We start from the raw sequence: 15,565 nt of genomic DNA, 5'->3' as shown, positions 1-15,565 counted from the left end.
CTGGTAGAGTCGTCATTCCTTCAACCAACCTGCTAGAACTACAAGATTCCTATTCAACCAAACCAAACCAAACCAAAGTATATATTATTTATTTAATTTTTATTTTTTTTAATTATTTTGAGGTTGAAGACTATTTTAAAAGATGCTGAGAATTTAAAAATGAATGAGGTGGGAGGTTGAAGACGGAGGCTACCAAGAAAACTAAAAGGAGGCGACATGATATCTGGTCTAAATTTCAGGGCATTTTTATTGGCATATTATCATTCCAAAAAATTTACGGAGGGAAAAAATAGTTCTCATTTTGTTTTATTCTTTTTTTATATATATATATAATTAGTATTTAAAAGATTAATCATGGGTTTTAGCGAATCAATCTTTAAATTATTAAAAATAAATAGAAAAATACGTTTCATCACAAGCATTTTATAAGGATATGATCATACTATCAAATATTAAGATTTAAGATTTTTTTTAGGTAAATTACATCAAATATCACCTAATCTATGACAATGTATCATTATACTATCGAGTTTTAATTTTTTTTTAATTATAATATTAAATTTTGATTTCAATTATACTACTAAATTATTAAATTTTAACGATATGATGACATGAATGAATTCTTTTATTATTGTGATGATGTGGATAAAACAATGTTTTGATGTTGTTATCAATGCCAAAAATAATGATGTTTTAGACCCTAAAATTTAAAGGTGTATCAATTTTATTACTTGACTTCAAAAATTTTAATTTTTAACACTAAACTTTTTCGATTGTCGTTAATAGTATAACATCCTAAACTCGACCTTCACTCAATGACCACTTCACGAGTGTCACTTTCTATCATTAAAGTAATATGAGAGTTCACGATTTTAAACTCATGATTTACTCAAAAAATTTAGAACATCTTATACGAAAATAATATGTTATTTTGTAATATTTTAGAATAAAAAATAATAAATAATTTTTATATTTATATTTATACTATATGGAAGCAATATTATGTATAGCTTTAACTGGGTTGTCGAAACTAATCCACTATATTAAGTTTTAATTTTGTAACGTTATGAATCATTATTTCTTTGAAATATTATATATCCTTCCCTTGTTTTCAACTTACATGAGAAAAACTCCTTTCTAAAGTGGATACTATTATTCATTGTTTGATTTTAAAGAAATTAATCGATCAAATCAAAATTTAGTTTAATTAATCAATCGATTAATTAGATATTAGATCAATTAACGATTATTTTTTTAAAGTTTCGATTATCGATTAATTTATATCTAAATCGAATAATTAATTAAACACATTAAATATTATATATATATATATACACACACGCACGCACATTTTAAGTTCAAATTTATTAGAACCAAAACCTAATTATTTTTAATCACACTAAATTTATTAAACTTTTAAGTCTAAATCAAAATTTAATCCAAATAGGAAAAATATTTCACTATTAAATTAATCTAACTGAAAAATAACAATCAATTTTAGTTAATTCAAAAATTGACCTAATTAATTGAATTATGTCCGATTCGATTGATAATATTTTTTCTAAAAAATCGATGTATTTACTTCATCTATGGTTAAAGGCTTTGTTCAACTCAAAACACTTGTTTTGCATGTGATGAAAATGCAAGACATAATAAAAGGTAGGGGTGTTCAACTTCAGTTAAAATCTATTTATTCAGTAGAGCCAAAGTTTTTTCGGTTAATCTGTTGGTTAATTTTAAGTTTTTTGGGTTAACGGTTAATGATTTTCAAACTTCAGTTATCGGTTAATTCGATATGAAATCGGTCAATTAAATGAATTAACCAAATTAACCAAAATTATTAAATATTTAATATATCATATATATTAAATAGAGAAAATAACCTCAGTGACCGAAAATGCCTTATAATATATGATTTTAACCAATTTTTTTTGGATTTGCCAAAATGACCAACAAATTCGCAACGCGAACTCCTCGCAACCCAGTTTCCAATTTCGCAACGCGAATCTGTAAATTGCAACGTGAATTTGTAAATCGTAACACAGAAGTCAAATTCGCAACGCAATAGCCAAATTCGCAACACAAAAGTCAAATTCGCAACACAAAAGTCAAATTCGCAACGCGATAGTCAAATTCGCAATGCGAAACATAATATTAATTTCACAACACAAATGTAAATAGTATTATCGCAAATCATAACCTAAAACCCTAAATCACAACTCAGACCCATCTCCATCTCTCACTCTCTACGGTGAAATCCGTCCCCATCCCCGGCGAAATTCGTTCCCATCTCCGGCGAAATCCGTCTATCTCCATCTCTCAGAGCAATCCTCACAACCATTCACGGTCAGAAATAGAAAATCAACCACCGAGGGTTAGTTTTTTAATCTCTTATTTTTATTTTGAAAATTTTGTATTATTATTAGATTTTTCTTATATTGATGATAAATTTTCTGGTAATTTCAATATATATAAAGATTAACCATTTCACTGAGATTGCTTAGTAAATTCATTCGGTTGCTGCCAATACTGCTAAACTGTTTAGTCTTTAACCCTGTGAAGTTAGTATTTGTCTTTGTTTTGTCTTTTTGTTGAAGAAATGCAATTCATTCAAGTTTCAATTTGCAGAAGAATAGTTTTTGAAATATAAATTCGCAACACGAAAATGAAAATCGCAACACTAAAATCGCAACACCAAAATCGCAACGCGATTTTAGTTTCGTGTTGCGAATTTAAGTTTCAGAAACTACTCTTATTCTGCAAATTGAAACTTGAATGAATTGCATTACTTCAACAAAAAGACAAAACAAAGACAAATACTAACTTCACAGTGTTGCTAATTTAAGTTTCAAGAATAAACTACTACTCTTTATGTTGACCTTGAACCTACACTAAACCTATATGTTGTCCTTTTAAATGCTTATATAAGTGCTTACTTCTGGAATGTTATTTGATGTATTTTGTGAACTATGATGGAATAATGACAGCATGTGAATACCGTACTAGTTTGAAACATATTTGGCTTTGTTTTCACTGTTTATTATCATGTCTGTTTATAGTGTATAATTTGTAGTTTTTGGTATATCTAACTTGGTATGTTTATTGTTTTTGTAGAAATTTTTTTCGGCTGTATTGACCTTAAGGAATAAATTAAGCCTAGCCACTAAAATTGTGTCGACGCTTGCACCTCTACAAAGAAAATTGTTTGAGGATACTTGCTTCGGGCCATGGCTGAAAGTACAACATACGGGTGGAGATGCTATGTTGACATATTTGTTTCTTCAGACCATGACTAACGATCTACCCGAGAGGATACAACGTGGTGATGAAGAGATATGGTTTCATTTTCCTCCGGCACCGGCGTATACTTGTTTTGGGCGGGAGGAGTTTTGCTTAATCACTGGTCTACGCTTCGGACACGATGAAGTAACCCGGTACACTAGTCATACCACCCATCATGGTTATCTCGGGTTTTTCCTGAGCTGGCAAAGTCAAAGCCGAGTTTACACATCGACGACTTGAAGAGATTATTTGTTAAAGATGGTTTTACTCCGATGGATGACCTTAATGTTGTCCGAGTATGCCATTTATTACTTTTGTATGCTGACTTTTTAGGTAAAGAGGGCAGACAACTTATCTCTGAGGACCTAATATTATAGGTAGAGGACCTAAATGCATGGAACCTGTTTCCGTGGGGTTCATATCTATGGAAAGCTACCTAGAAGAAGTTGTCGTCTGCCTTTGAGGACCGAAAAAGTTTGTGGGGCGATGGTTCTAAATACACTTTGACATGCTTTACTTGGGCCTTTAAGGTAAGAATTTATATATAATGTTTCCAAAATTATAATTAATTATTTAACAATTACTAATGTTTGTGTATTATATTGTTTTGTAGATTTGGATATTTGAGGCTTTCCCCAGCATGCGAACATATGCGATAAAAAGATCAAATGATATTCCTAGGGGTATTACCTGGAAGAGGATCCGCATGTTAGATTGGGAAGAGTTACTCCTATATACGACGATGAATGATGTAAGTTAACACACAAATAATATCATACATAAACAAGTTATTACTAGTACAAGTTTAACTTTGTTTGAGCTTTTATATTGTTAGGAGGCCAACTATCCATTACAGAGGCTGACACCCACAGAGGCTGAGCTTGCTACTGATTGGTGGCAAGCTAGTAAGTGGTTTTTTGATGGGACGGATGATGAGCACCCCCCAATTTGAGAGCCATCACCTGATCGGGTCGATTCTACATCTCGATACCTGGAGCCATCACCTGATCGAGCCTCTTCTCCACCTCCACCATCACCTATTCCATCACATCATCGAGCCTCTTCTCCACCATCACCTCATAATAGACGACCGGCAAAGAGGCCACGCCATTTATCTCCCTGTTCTCCACCTCCACGGGATGAGTTAGGGGAGTTACATGATTAGGTCGGTGCTTTGCGTCATGAGGTCGGTACTTTACGTGAAAATAATGGTGCATGGCGTGATGAGGTTCAGTCTTTACGTGGTGAGGTGGATTTTTTACGCGATGACAATGGTGCGCTACGTGGTAAGGTATCTACTTTACGTGATGAGGTTGTCACTCTACGCGAGATTATTTCGTCATTGCAGAATGAGGTTTATACTCTACGCAATGAGGTAAATTTGTTTAATACTATACTAAAAATGCAAATAACATTTTTTCAGCATTATTTATTTATTTATTTACTGATTTATGTATTAATTTATTTTTAGCGGCCCGATAAGGTAGATGCTTTATATCGGGTTTTTCTTGCACGACGGGGTTCACGCATCAGACGTCGTGCACGTGCCATTACGTCTTCGTTCACCCCACTAGTGCCAAGACTCCGTAAGAAGAAGCTCGATGCACCTATCATCATTCAAGAGGCACCTCCTATCGTTCAAGAGGCCCCTCTCATCATCGAAGAAGCCCCTCCCACCGTTCAAGAGGCCCCTGTCATCGTTCAAGAGGTCCCGCCCGCCGTTCAAGAGCCCGATTCACATGGCGTCATATGTCGACATATTGATAAACCCCCTCCCGTGCCCGATATGATGGATGCGAGTTGGCTTTCGTATGTGTTATCGGCCAGTACCATTCCTCAACAGGAGAGGGAAACACTACCAGACACAATTACGGATAATACCCTTTAGGCTAAGACCGCAGTTGATTTTTATCTACATGAGCGGAGCAATGGGTGTTATTCTGATCTATGCCAACTCGACGATGTTATTCATTTGTTTTTTGATCGGTCTTGGTGGGGTATTTTATTAGGGGTTGAAGATAATGGCTATCTCGAAGGGGTGGTAAGTCTTATATTCTTCTTATATTGCATTTTGATTATTTTTTTTAAATTATTAATAAATTCACTAATATATGTATATTTTTTTATAAAACAGCATATTGATGCATGGGTGTCACGTCTTCTAATAATAAGGAAATTGAGGAAAATAAGAAATACTCGATGGACTATTATGCCGACGTCTTTTCACATAGCTCACTTGAAGGATCCGAGAGATGCTTCATATACGTTGGGTAATGGAAAAGCTAAACTTTATCCTGCGTGGTAGGAGGTCGATAAGGTTAGTATTTATTTTTTGAATATTTTAAAGGTTTTCATAAATTTTATTTGATGTGCGCAATTATTTATGATTGCAGGTGTTTATCCCTGTTTTGGAACGTCGTCATTGGCTTCTCGTCGAGCTTCAGCTCCCATCCCTGAAGACAATGGTATATGACAGCATGTTGAATTACATACCATTATCTGATTTGAGAGATATTATTTGTAAGGGATGGAGCGCTCATTTGGCGAAATACTTGGACGCGATTGATTATTGGACTAATTCTGGAAACAAGGAGCCAAAAAAGTTTAAAGTTATAATGATCAGAGACGATACCGCGCCACAACAAACAGAGGTAGCCATAGGGGATTGTGGTCCTCTTGTATGCATGTGCTTGGAGCGTTTGACGACAGGAAGTAAACACCTTCTACCTCCCACAGATAGAGATAGAGGTGCAGTATGCTTATGGTTTCGATATTTTATGGCTCGAGCGATATATGCGAGACGTTGCCTACCTGCATCCGCGTGCTGAAAGTTTGCATAAATAATTGGTAAGTTTAAGCAAGTGTTGTTAACATATATACTCTTTGTTGGTTTGAAAATGTTTGGTTAAGTACCTAGAATTCAATAATTTGTTGTTTGTTGGTTTTAGATGTGTAGAAAGTGTTGTTTGAGAAAATGTTTGGTTTCTGTAGGTTATTCCTGACGTGAGCTGCGTGAAATTGATGTATTTGTGCATAAACAACAGTCTGGGGTACACTTTTTTTGCTTGTTTAATTGAATTTTACATTGAAAGTTGATTTGTTTAATTGATGAGGAAATAAGAATTATTTTTTGTTTGTTTAATTGATTTGTAAAAGTTGATTTGTTTAATTTGATGTGTAAATAAGAATTATTTTTTTGCTTGTTTAATTGATTTGTAAAAGTTGATTTGTTGTTTTAAATTCAATCTGCATTATGTTAAAGGCAAAAAAGACATGTTGAAGATACAAATTCGCAACGCGAAAGTCAAATTCGCGTTGCGATTTTCGGTTTGCGATTTCGCGTTGCGAATTTGACTATCGCAACGCTTATTTCGCATTGCGAATTTGACTTTCCCGTTGATCGCAACATACAACATCAAGTTATATACAACATCAAACACATTCCAAGCTATAAATACAAGCTAAGGATACTTGAAGAAGCAAGAGAATAACTATCCAAGCAATCAAACACAAGAGAAAATCCCAACATGATAACAACTGAACAAATCATAACAATGTTCAAACTCAAGTTACTAATGAATGTCTAACTGAAAATGTATGCATTCACACATAAAATACACATAATACAACGTTTGCATTTAAAAATCACCTAAGTTAATAAGTCCCAAAAGGTGAAGCCGGTTGTGATTGGGATTTTGATTTTGATTGCGATTTTGATTTCCTTTTGCTTGGCACCATATGAGCTTTGGATTTTGATGAGGATCCATTTTTTGGTAGAGGAAAAGATGATTGTGATGGCACTGGTGATGCACAGGTCAACCTTGTATGACCACTTTCCTTACACCGACTACATGTCGATATCCTCTTCTCTTCACCCTTAGACAGTATACGATCGTGATTTTTTGGTCGGCCAGATAGCCTACTGTCCATGACTGGTGGCAAAACTGTTTGGAAGTCATCTGGTATGTCCCACTCAGAAGGATGTGGACATGGGTAGACAATCTCGACATAAGTTTGTCGATATACTTATGTAGTGTAGCAATCCATAGCGTATGCGCTTGAATCATCTTGGTTTAGATGAAGAGCAACTTTTATAACATCTCCACACAGATAACCAGATGTTTGTCATTTCTTACAACTACACGCCTTTGCATTTAGATTGATAAACCCATTTAAGTTATTATCCAATACTTCAAACAAAGTGTTTGAACATGGTTCAACTCTCCATGACGTTGATTTCACAACATGTTTCGTTATCTTTTTTCAGTCCATGGTGTAACACGACGTTCCAATGTTCCTGTAAATTTAAATAAATAATACTTAGTAAAATATATGATAAGTTACGAATTTAAAGAAATAATACCTACATGGTTTCTTTTCTTGTAGTACCACTGTTGAATAGAGGTTCAAAAAAACTCCATTAACATAGTAATGGGTAATTTCCGGGAATGACGACTTAGAGCATTGATTGATTCTGCACTATTAGACTTCATGAAACCATATCTTGCTCCAAGTTGATGTACTCTTGACCATCTTTCAAACCCGACATCTTCTAGTGTTTGAGCTCATTGAGGCAAAACACGTCTTAAACAATTTATATGCTTATTAAAATCCACTTCCCGATAAGCTTTTACAGCCTTCCAGTATGTACATTTGTGATTTTTTATACCAGCAGACCATGATTTTAGATTTCTATACAAATGAACACCACAAAGTCCATGAAAAGCATCTAGGAAACACCTTCTAACAGCGTTATCAATTGAGTTTGCCCTATCGGATATGATTGTCAGATTGCTAATAGGACCTATGCAATCCTTAAGATGCCCCATAAACCATGTCCATGAATCAGAGGTTTCAGATTTGCCAACCTCGTAAGTTATTGGCAGTATCCCATTGTTAGCATCCATGGATACTGCTAATAAGTTTACTCCAAGGTATCGACCTTTCAAATGTGCTCCCTCAACTATAATAACTGGGCGCATGTAAGTAATAAACGAACAAATCTAAAAAATCATATATACAAGAAATATAATCATTTAAATGTGAAATGCATGCAACTAACAAAAATGAGTCAAAAAATTATAATTATTTACTAACCTCAGCACCAATGGCGATAAACATCAACTCAAAGTGTCCATCTCTATCTGTTTTGATATGAGTTACCGACCCAGGATTTTTCATCTTTAAATTGTGACAATAAGCCGACAGTTGGGCAAACGATGCTTCTGGCCACCCTCTCAACAATTTCAAGGCATAACATTTGGCTCTCCAAGCTTGAGAATATGAGATACTAATCTTGAACCGAGTATTCATATCAGTCATAATTTTATGTCCCCGATATACCCTTCCATTCAAAAACATTAACTCAGCCAGAAAACCACCCAACACCTTTTTGTTTGCCTGTCTATGGTGAGGAAAAACTTGGCTTGAACATGTCTGTTTATCAATAAAAGTCCTAACTTGAAACATTTCGCAATCTTTTATCCTCTTTGCAATCATACGCCACGTACAGATTTTGTCAATCATACACCTTGTTTCGAAACGATCTTTGCTTGATTTGTTAACTTTTAGTTGATAGCCATCTTCCACACATTTCGTATACAAAGCTATCTTCAAGTATTCATTTGTATCAAAACAATCATCTTTCTTGATACGAATAACTTTTGTGTAACAATCAACTGCTATCTTTACCAACTCTTCTTTCGGTATCTGAAGTAATTCTATCATATTCCAGTTATACTCCAGTGGCATTTTCTTCGGGGACTTCTTTTTCTTCTTCAGGGTTATATGAATTACAAAATAGATGTTCAACATGTTCATTCACAGTCGTAACTTCCTCCTCATTATCATCAACATCTTCCTCGGCAGCGGCTGTTTCATCATCAAAATTCGGGTATTGACCAATATCAAAATCATTACATGCAGGGTCTGTTTCTTCTTCCATCACATCATCAAAATCTGAGTATTGACCAAGGTCAAATTCCGGGTATTGACCAAGATCAAATTTCGAATACTGACTAGTACTCACAATTTTTTCTGTTGGCTCATAATCGTCTAACTGATCAATACGAAAACCGGAATTTGGTGCTGAAAGTTGATTGAGATTTGGATTAGGAAAAGGTTGTGGGTTTTGAGATTGTGTTTGATATTTTATTTGGTATTGGAAATGTGGTAAACAAAATTTTCTTGGTGATGAAATTGTGGTGGAACCATTAAATTTTGAGGTTGATAACAACGTTGTACATTGTGAGCACCATAAACTGTGGTTGAAGAACTTAGTTGATTATTACCCGCTACTGACCCAACTTCACTACTTCTTGGTTCAACAACATATAATGTAACATCATCTTCTTGCGAAACACTAATGTAAGAAATGAATCGTTCAACATCTTCATTGTCGGTTAACAAATAAACTTTACCTTTTCTCTGATAAGATAGCCTAAATCCACTTAGAGACTCTAAATTCAATTTCTTTGCAACACGTAACATTAGAGTTTCATAAGTTAACTTTTTTAATGACAGTTTTAGTTGAAGATTCATGGGTAAAGGCACATATTGTAAAACACCATGAACATTCTCCCATGGCCGTCCAAAACATAAATCTATCTAAACATGATCAACATTAGATGATTTCATTCTACAAATTGTAAATTAATTTACTAAACAAACGAGCTATAAACTAGATATCATCACTAACTTAGAGAAAAACATACCTTTATTAAGTTGATAGTTGATAATTTGGGAGAGAAATCATTGAAAAATTATATAAAAACAAAATTATGTAAAAAAAATTAGAGATGGGGAAAGATGTCGTTGGATATAGGAACGGATGTAGCCGGAGAGAGTGATAGATGGAGATGGAATGAGTTGCAATTTAGGGATTTAGGTTATGAGTTACTGCTGCTGCGTTGTTATATACCCAAAACACTTGTGTTGCGAAACTAAAACCTGTTGCGAAATTAAATTCGTGTTGCGAATTCGAAAATCTAGTTGCGAATTTGAAATTCAGTTGCGAATTTGACTTTTGTGTTGCGAATTTGACTATCGCGTTGCGAATTTGACTTTTGTGTTGCGAATTTGACTATTGCTTTGCGAATTTGACTATCGCGTTGCGAATTTGACTTCTGTGTTGCGATTTACAAATTCGCGTTGCGATTTACATATTCGCGTTGCGAAATTGGAAACTGGGTTGCGAAATTGGAGTTCGCGTTGCGAATTTGTTGGTCATTTTGGAAAATCCAAAAAAAATTGGTTAAAATCATATATTATAAGACATTTTCGGTCACTGAGGTTATTTTCTCTATTAAATATATATCACTTAGCCCGTTTGGTTCACGGAATATAAAATTACCAGTGAGAATAAAAGATTACCAGGTAATAAGATTACTGGGAATGTTGTATTTAGTGTTTGGTTGGTTTAGCAGGAATGTAAGATTATCGTATTTGGTTAAAGGAATAAAAGATTATTAGAATGTATATTTGACCAAATTATCCTTATTATATATTTGTTTTTTTAACAAGTTGGAAAATATTTATATATTTTCTTTAAAAAATTTAAATTCATAAAATTCATATAATTTTTTTTACAAAATTGAAAATATAAAAAGGTTTAATGAAAGGGTAAAATTTTATTTTAACTCCTGAACTTCATATAAAATCTTAATTATAGACTTTTTTTGTAAATCTAAAATAGTATAAGGATAAATTTGTAATTTAACATTCGTAGAATTTTTATTATTCAATGAAAGAAGAAGGATATTTTTGAGAAAAAAAGTAAGGGCATTTTAGTCCAAAACGCCGGTAATCCAACAATACCTAAGGGAATGGGACATTCCCGGTAATATACCTAAAAAATCCACTATTGATAATAAAACATTACCGGTAATGACATTCCCGGCCAACCAAACGGGAGAATGTGTATTCCATTCCCGGGGAATCCCACATTCTCCCAACCAAACGGTCCCTAAGTGTGTTCAAATTTCTATTTTAACAGAATTAATCGATTGAATTAACCGAAAATAAAAAAAATATTTAATATATAATATATATTATTTATAAACTTCAGTCAGTAATTTTTTGTAAAAATTCAATTCAATTAACGATTAAATAGAAAAAAAAATCATTTAATAATATTTTGAAAATTCGGTTCGGTCATTTAATCAAACCGACCGATTAAACACCTATAATAGAAGCAATATTAGCAGCGCGGACAAAAAGAAGAAGAAGACAGGATTAGCAAAGCATCATAAGGCTGAAACAACAATGCATTTATAATGTGTCCGTGTTGTTAACAAATAAGGTTAAACAACAAAATTGATTCCTTCCGTTTTAGTTTTATACATTTTTCTTAATAAATTCAAAAAAACATAATATTTGATCAATTTTGTTTTTATTTTATTAAGACGGAGTCACTTTTATTTAATTTTCTCATTAAGGCGATCAAGATTTTAGTGACTAAACATTTAAAAGTAAAAAAGGTAAGTGGTACGTCTTAATTAAATTAAAACGAACATGATTACATCTTTAATAAAATAAAAATAAAAATGATCAAATATTATATTTTTAAATTTAATGAAGAAAAGTGTACAAAACTAAATCGAATGTTACCAATAATGTAGTTTACCCGACAAATAATTGGGAACTACGCAGTTTACATTTCAAAATCTAAATCTACATCAGCTGAATTTGGGATGGAATGCGGGAATGAAAGAGATATGGCATTGTGTAAGCCAAGAACTTGTATCTCACTACTTTCCCAACCTAAAAGTTCAGCAAGTCATCTTATGGAAAATGAAAAGTCATGAAGAGTCACGAAGAGGCTTCACATTGCAGGCAAGTTCGGTCGATCGATGTCGCCAGGGTTCTCCGTTTTCGTGGACAACGTGAGCAAAAGAGTTCATCAGAGAGCCTTGGGTGAAGTTTTTCAGGCGTACGATATTGTTTTAGATGTATTTATTGTGTACAATAATATGAATCGACTGCTCAAAAAGAGTACGTTTGCGTTTGTGAGATATAAGAAACGAGAGGAAGCAATCGTTGCAGTTGGGAATGGTTCTGGAAGATTGATCGATGGTCTTCCCATTAAGGTCTTTTTGTCTATGGATAAGATAGAAGGTCCACCTAAGAGAGCTGACGATCCGAGGACGGGTTTTAAGAGATCGTCTTTGAAAGGTTTGATGTCATTTAAGGAAGCATTGGTGGGGCGAGCAGAATCAGGGAATTCAGAGCTTCCCATTGATCAAGTAGTGAGGGGACACGTTGTCAAAGAGTTTGAGGTTCTGGTGAGTATTGTTGATAACCACATGCAAATTGATGACGATCCAAGTGACAGTAAGTTTAGGCCCATCTGTATTCTGAAGTCAGACACGGAGTGGAGGAGGAGGTGCCTGGTTGGACGAATTAAAGGAATGTATAATGAAGTTCTACTGGAAAATATATTGAGCAGTGAGGGGCTTAACGTGAAAATCAGTCCTTGGCAAGGGTTATTGGTGGTGATTCAGTTTCCAAGTGATGAAGAGCTTCAAAAATGCTTGCAGAAAAGAAAAGAGTTAATTCACATGTAGTTTGATGAATTGGAGATGTTAATCAGTTATGAAGGAAAAAGAAATGTTAATATTTGGGTTGCTATAGAAGATGTGCCTTTAGAAGTATGGAATGAAAAGTTCTTCCCAGAGCTTGGAAGTAGATGGGGAGCGCCCTTGAAGGTTGAGGAGGAGACTTTAAGGCGTGACCAATTTGACGTGGCTAGGGCGTTCATCTCAGTTCAAAAGGTATTATGTGTTCCTGATAGAGTTCCTATCATCATTGATGGGGGAGTGGCCAATTTGAAACTTAAGGTTTAGGGGTATGATGGGGATAGACTGTTTTGGGATGGTCGACTCCCATTTGAGGATGAGATGGGTGCGGAGCCTGCCAATTTGGTTGATCCCCTACTGGGAATGAAGACTATATTGCAAAACTAGCAAAAGAATTAAATGAGAAGTACGCAGCTGATGAAGAGCTGAACGCTTCGCCTTTTTCACTAGGGACTGAGAATAACTGCTGGGAGGAGTCAGAGACTGAGTTTGCTTTCATCCATTTCTAATAGCTCTAGATTATTAGAAGTGCCTATAGAAGAGGCGGAGAGCTTGGCATTAATAGGGGTGGGAAAGGATTTGGTTATTCACTGGAATCATCAAGGTGAGCATCTCGGGCTAGGATTGAGAACAAGGAATCTGTGCGACAAAGAAAGCAGAAAGGTGACTAAGAAAAAAGGAAAGAACAAAACCACCATCAAAAGGGGTAAAAGGATTCGGAAACGTGGTGAATGCCCTACTGTTAGTGGATTGATGAATCTTTCCTTGGGTCCTGATCAACCTAACTTGTTGAACGAGCCAACTATCGACACATTAACAGAGGCAATTTCGACGATAGAGGCAGGGAAATGTCTTGGTGTCGAGTTAAATGCCCCAGAATTTGTAGTTAGGGGACGATTTAAGGATATGGAAGATGCTGCAGGGTTGTAAATGCCCAGGAGCCTCATTCCTATCTTTTGTTGTGTGTTTTGATGCTATCTTATGAATTTGTCTCTTATTACTTGAAATGTGAGAGGGTTGGGTAAGGCTGAGAAGGTTCGAGCAGTGAGCAGAATTCTACACAGAAGCAAAGCCAACGTAGCGTTTATTCAGGAGTCCAGAATGTCAGCAGTGAAGCAGGGTATGTTATCTCATCTGAAAGGTAGAAGATTTCATGATGTGAAAGTTGTGCTATCTGATGGTGTGCTTCGGTTGGACTGATTACGTTGTGGGACGCGAACTTCTTTCAAGTGGAGCTTATGAGAGTGTATAATAGAGTGGTGGTGTTAGTTGGTAGGATTACGCAGAGCAATATACAGGTGGGATTTCTTAACATGTACGGCCCCAACGACCAAAGAGAAAGGGAGGAGTTCTTCGACAATTTAAATGGCACTGTTGGGGATTTGGGATTACAGGTCATCATCGAAGCTAATTTTAATGTTGTTATATGGGGGGGAAAGTCTGTGGGGTACTCATAATTTGACTGTGACGAGAACTTTCGTAGAGTTCATCCATTCAAGAAACTTAATTGATATGCCGCTAGTGGGAGGTCCGTTTACTTGGGTCAGAGGGGGGGCTTCAATGCCAGCGAGTAGACTGGACATGTTTTTGATATCTACTGAGGTGTTACTCAGCTTTCCAAGCTTGGCGCAGACTGCGCCCCCTAAGAGCTTTTCAGACCATAATCCTGTAACGATCCATGTGGAGAACGTTAGTAAGGGTCCTCGACCATTCAAATGGTTTACGCACTGGGCAGATGACAAAGATTATGCTGAGATGGTCAAGTCTGTTAGCAGGAGATGTAAAAACAAAGGTTCGAATACTTTACTGAGAGAGAAAAGGGGCGTCGAAAGTGTGGGCTTTGGAATGCTAGAGAGAGACGTTGAATCAATCCATGAGATTGAAAGCAGAATAGAGGATCTTGAAGGGGTGATGTTACTCGTGTATTGACATGGAGGCTAACCGATTATGTTAATGAAGTGGTCTGTGAGACTCGGTTTGTGTTCATTTCAAGCAAGCAAATTTCAAATTGTTTTATCATTGCTAACGAAGTGATTGATGACCTGAACAGAAAGAAAAGAAAAGTAGTTGTATTCAAAGTAGATTTCACGAAAGCATTCGATTTAGTCTATTGGAAGTTCCTAGACTTGGTATTGAGAATGAGGAGCTTTGGTAAAAAAATTGCGACGATGGATGAATTCGTGTATCACGAAGGCCTCAATTTCTGTTTTAGTAAACGACACCCTTACAAAAAAAAAAAAAAAAATTGATATTAAGAAAGGGTTTCGCCAAGGATGTCCATTATTAAGAAAGGGTTTGATAGCTAAAGCCGTAGACGTGGGGTTGATTGGTGGAGTCCCGGTGGGCTCAAGTGGGATGCGCATCTCCCATATTCTGTTTGTTGACGACATTTTAATATTCTTGGACGATAATTTGAAGCCGATTAGGAACGCGAAGAGGGTATTAAGAATATTGAAGATTGCATCTGGCCTAAGCTTAAATGTAAGCAAATCGACTGTGTATGGTGTTAATTTGTCTGAACATTGTGTCCAAAATAGGGCGAGTAGCATCAAATGTTCATATGGAAATTTCCCACCAACTTATCTTGGCTTGCCGCTCGGTTATTCAAGGGATTCAGTTGCCTTGTGGAAGCCCATTGTGAAGAAGATTAATGCAAGATTGGTCAGGTGAAAAAGAAAGCTTCTTTCATTCGGAAGACGCATGCCTTT

The sequence above is a fragment of the Hibiscus syriacus genome, unplaced genomic scaffold (assembly GCF_006381635.1).
Source record: "Hibiscus syriacus cultivar Baekdansim isolate YM2019G1 unplaced genomic scaffold, ASM638163v2 tig00116959_pilon, whole genome shotgun sequence".
Lineage (NCBI taxonomy): Eukaryota > Viridiplantae > Streptophyta > Magnoliopsida > Malvales > Malvaceae > Hibiscus > Hibiscus syriacus.
This window is presented reverse-complemented; position numbering follows the sequence as displayed.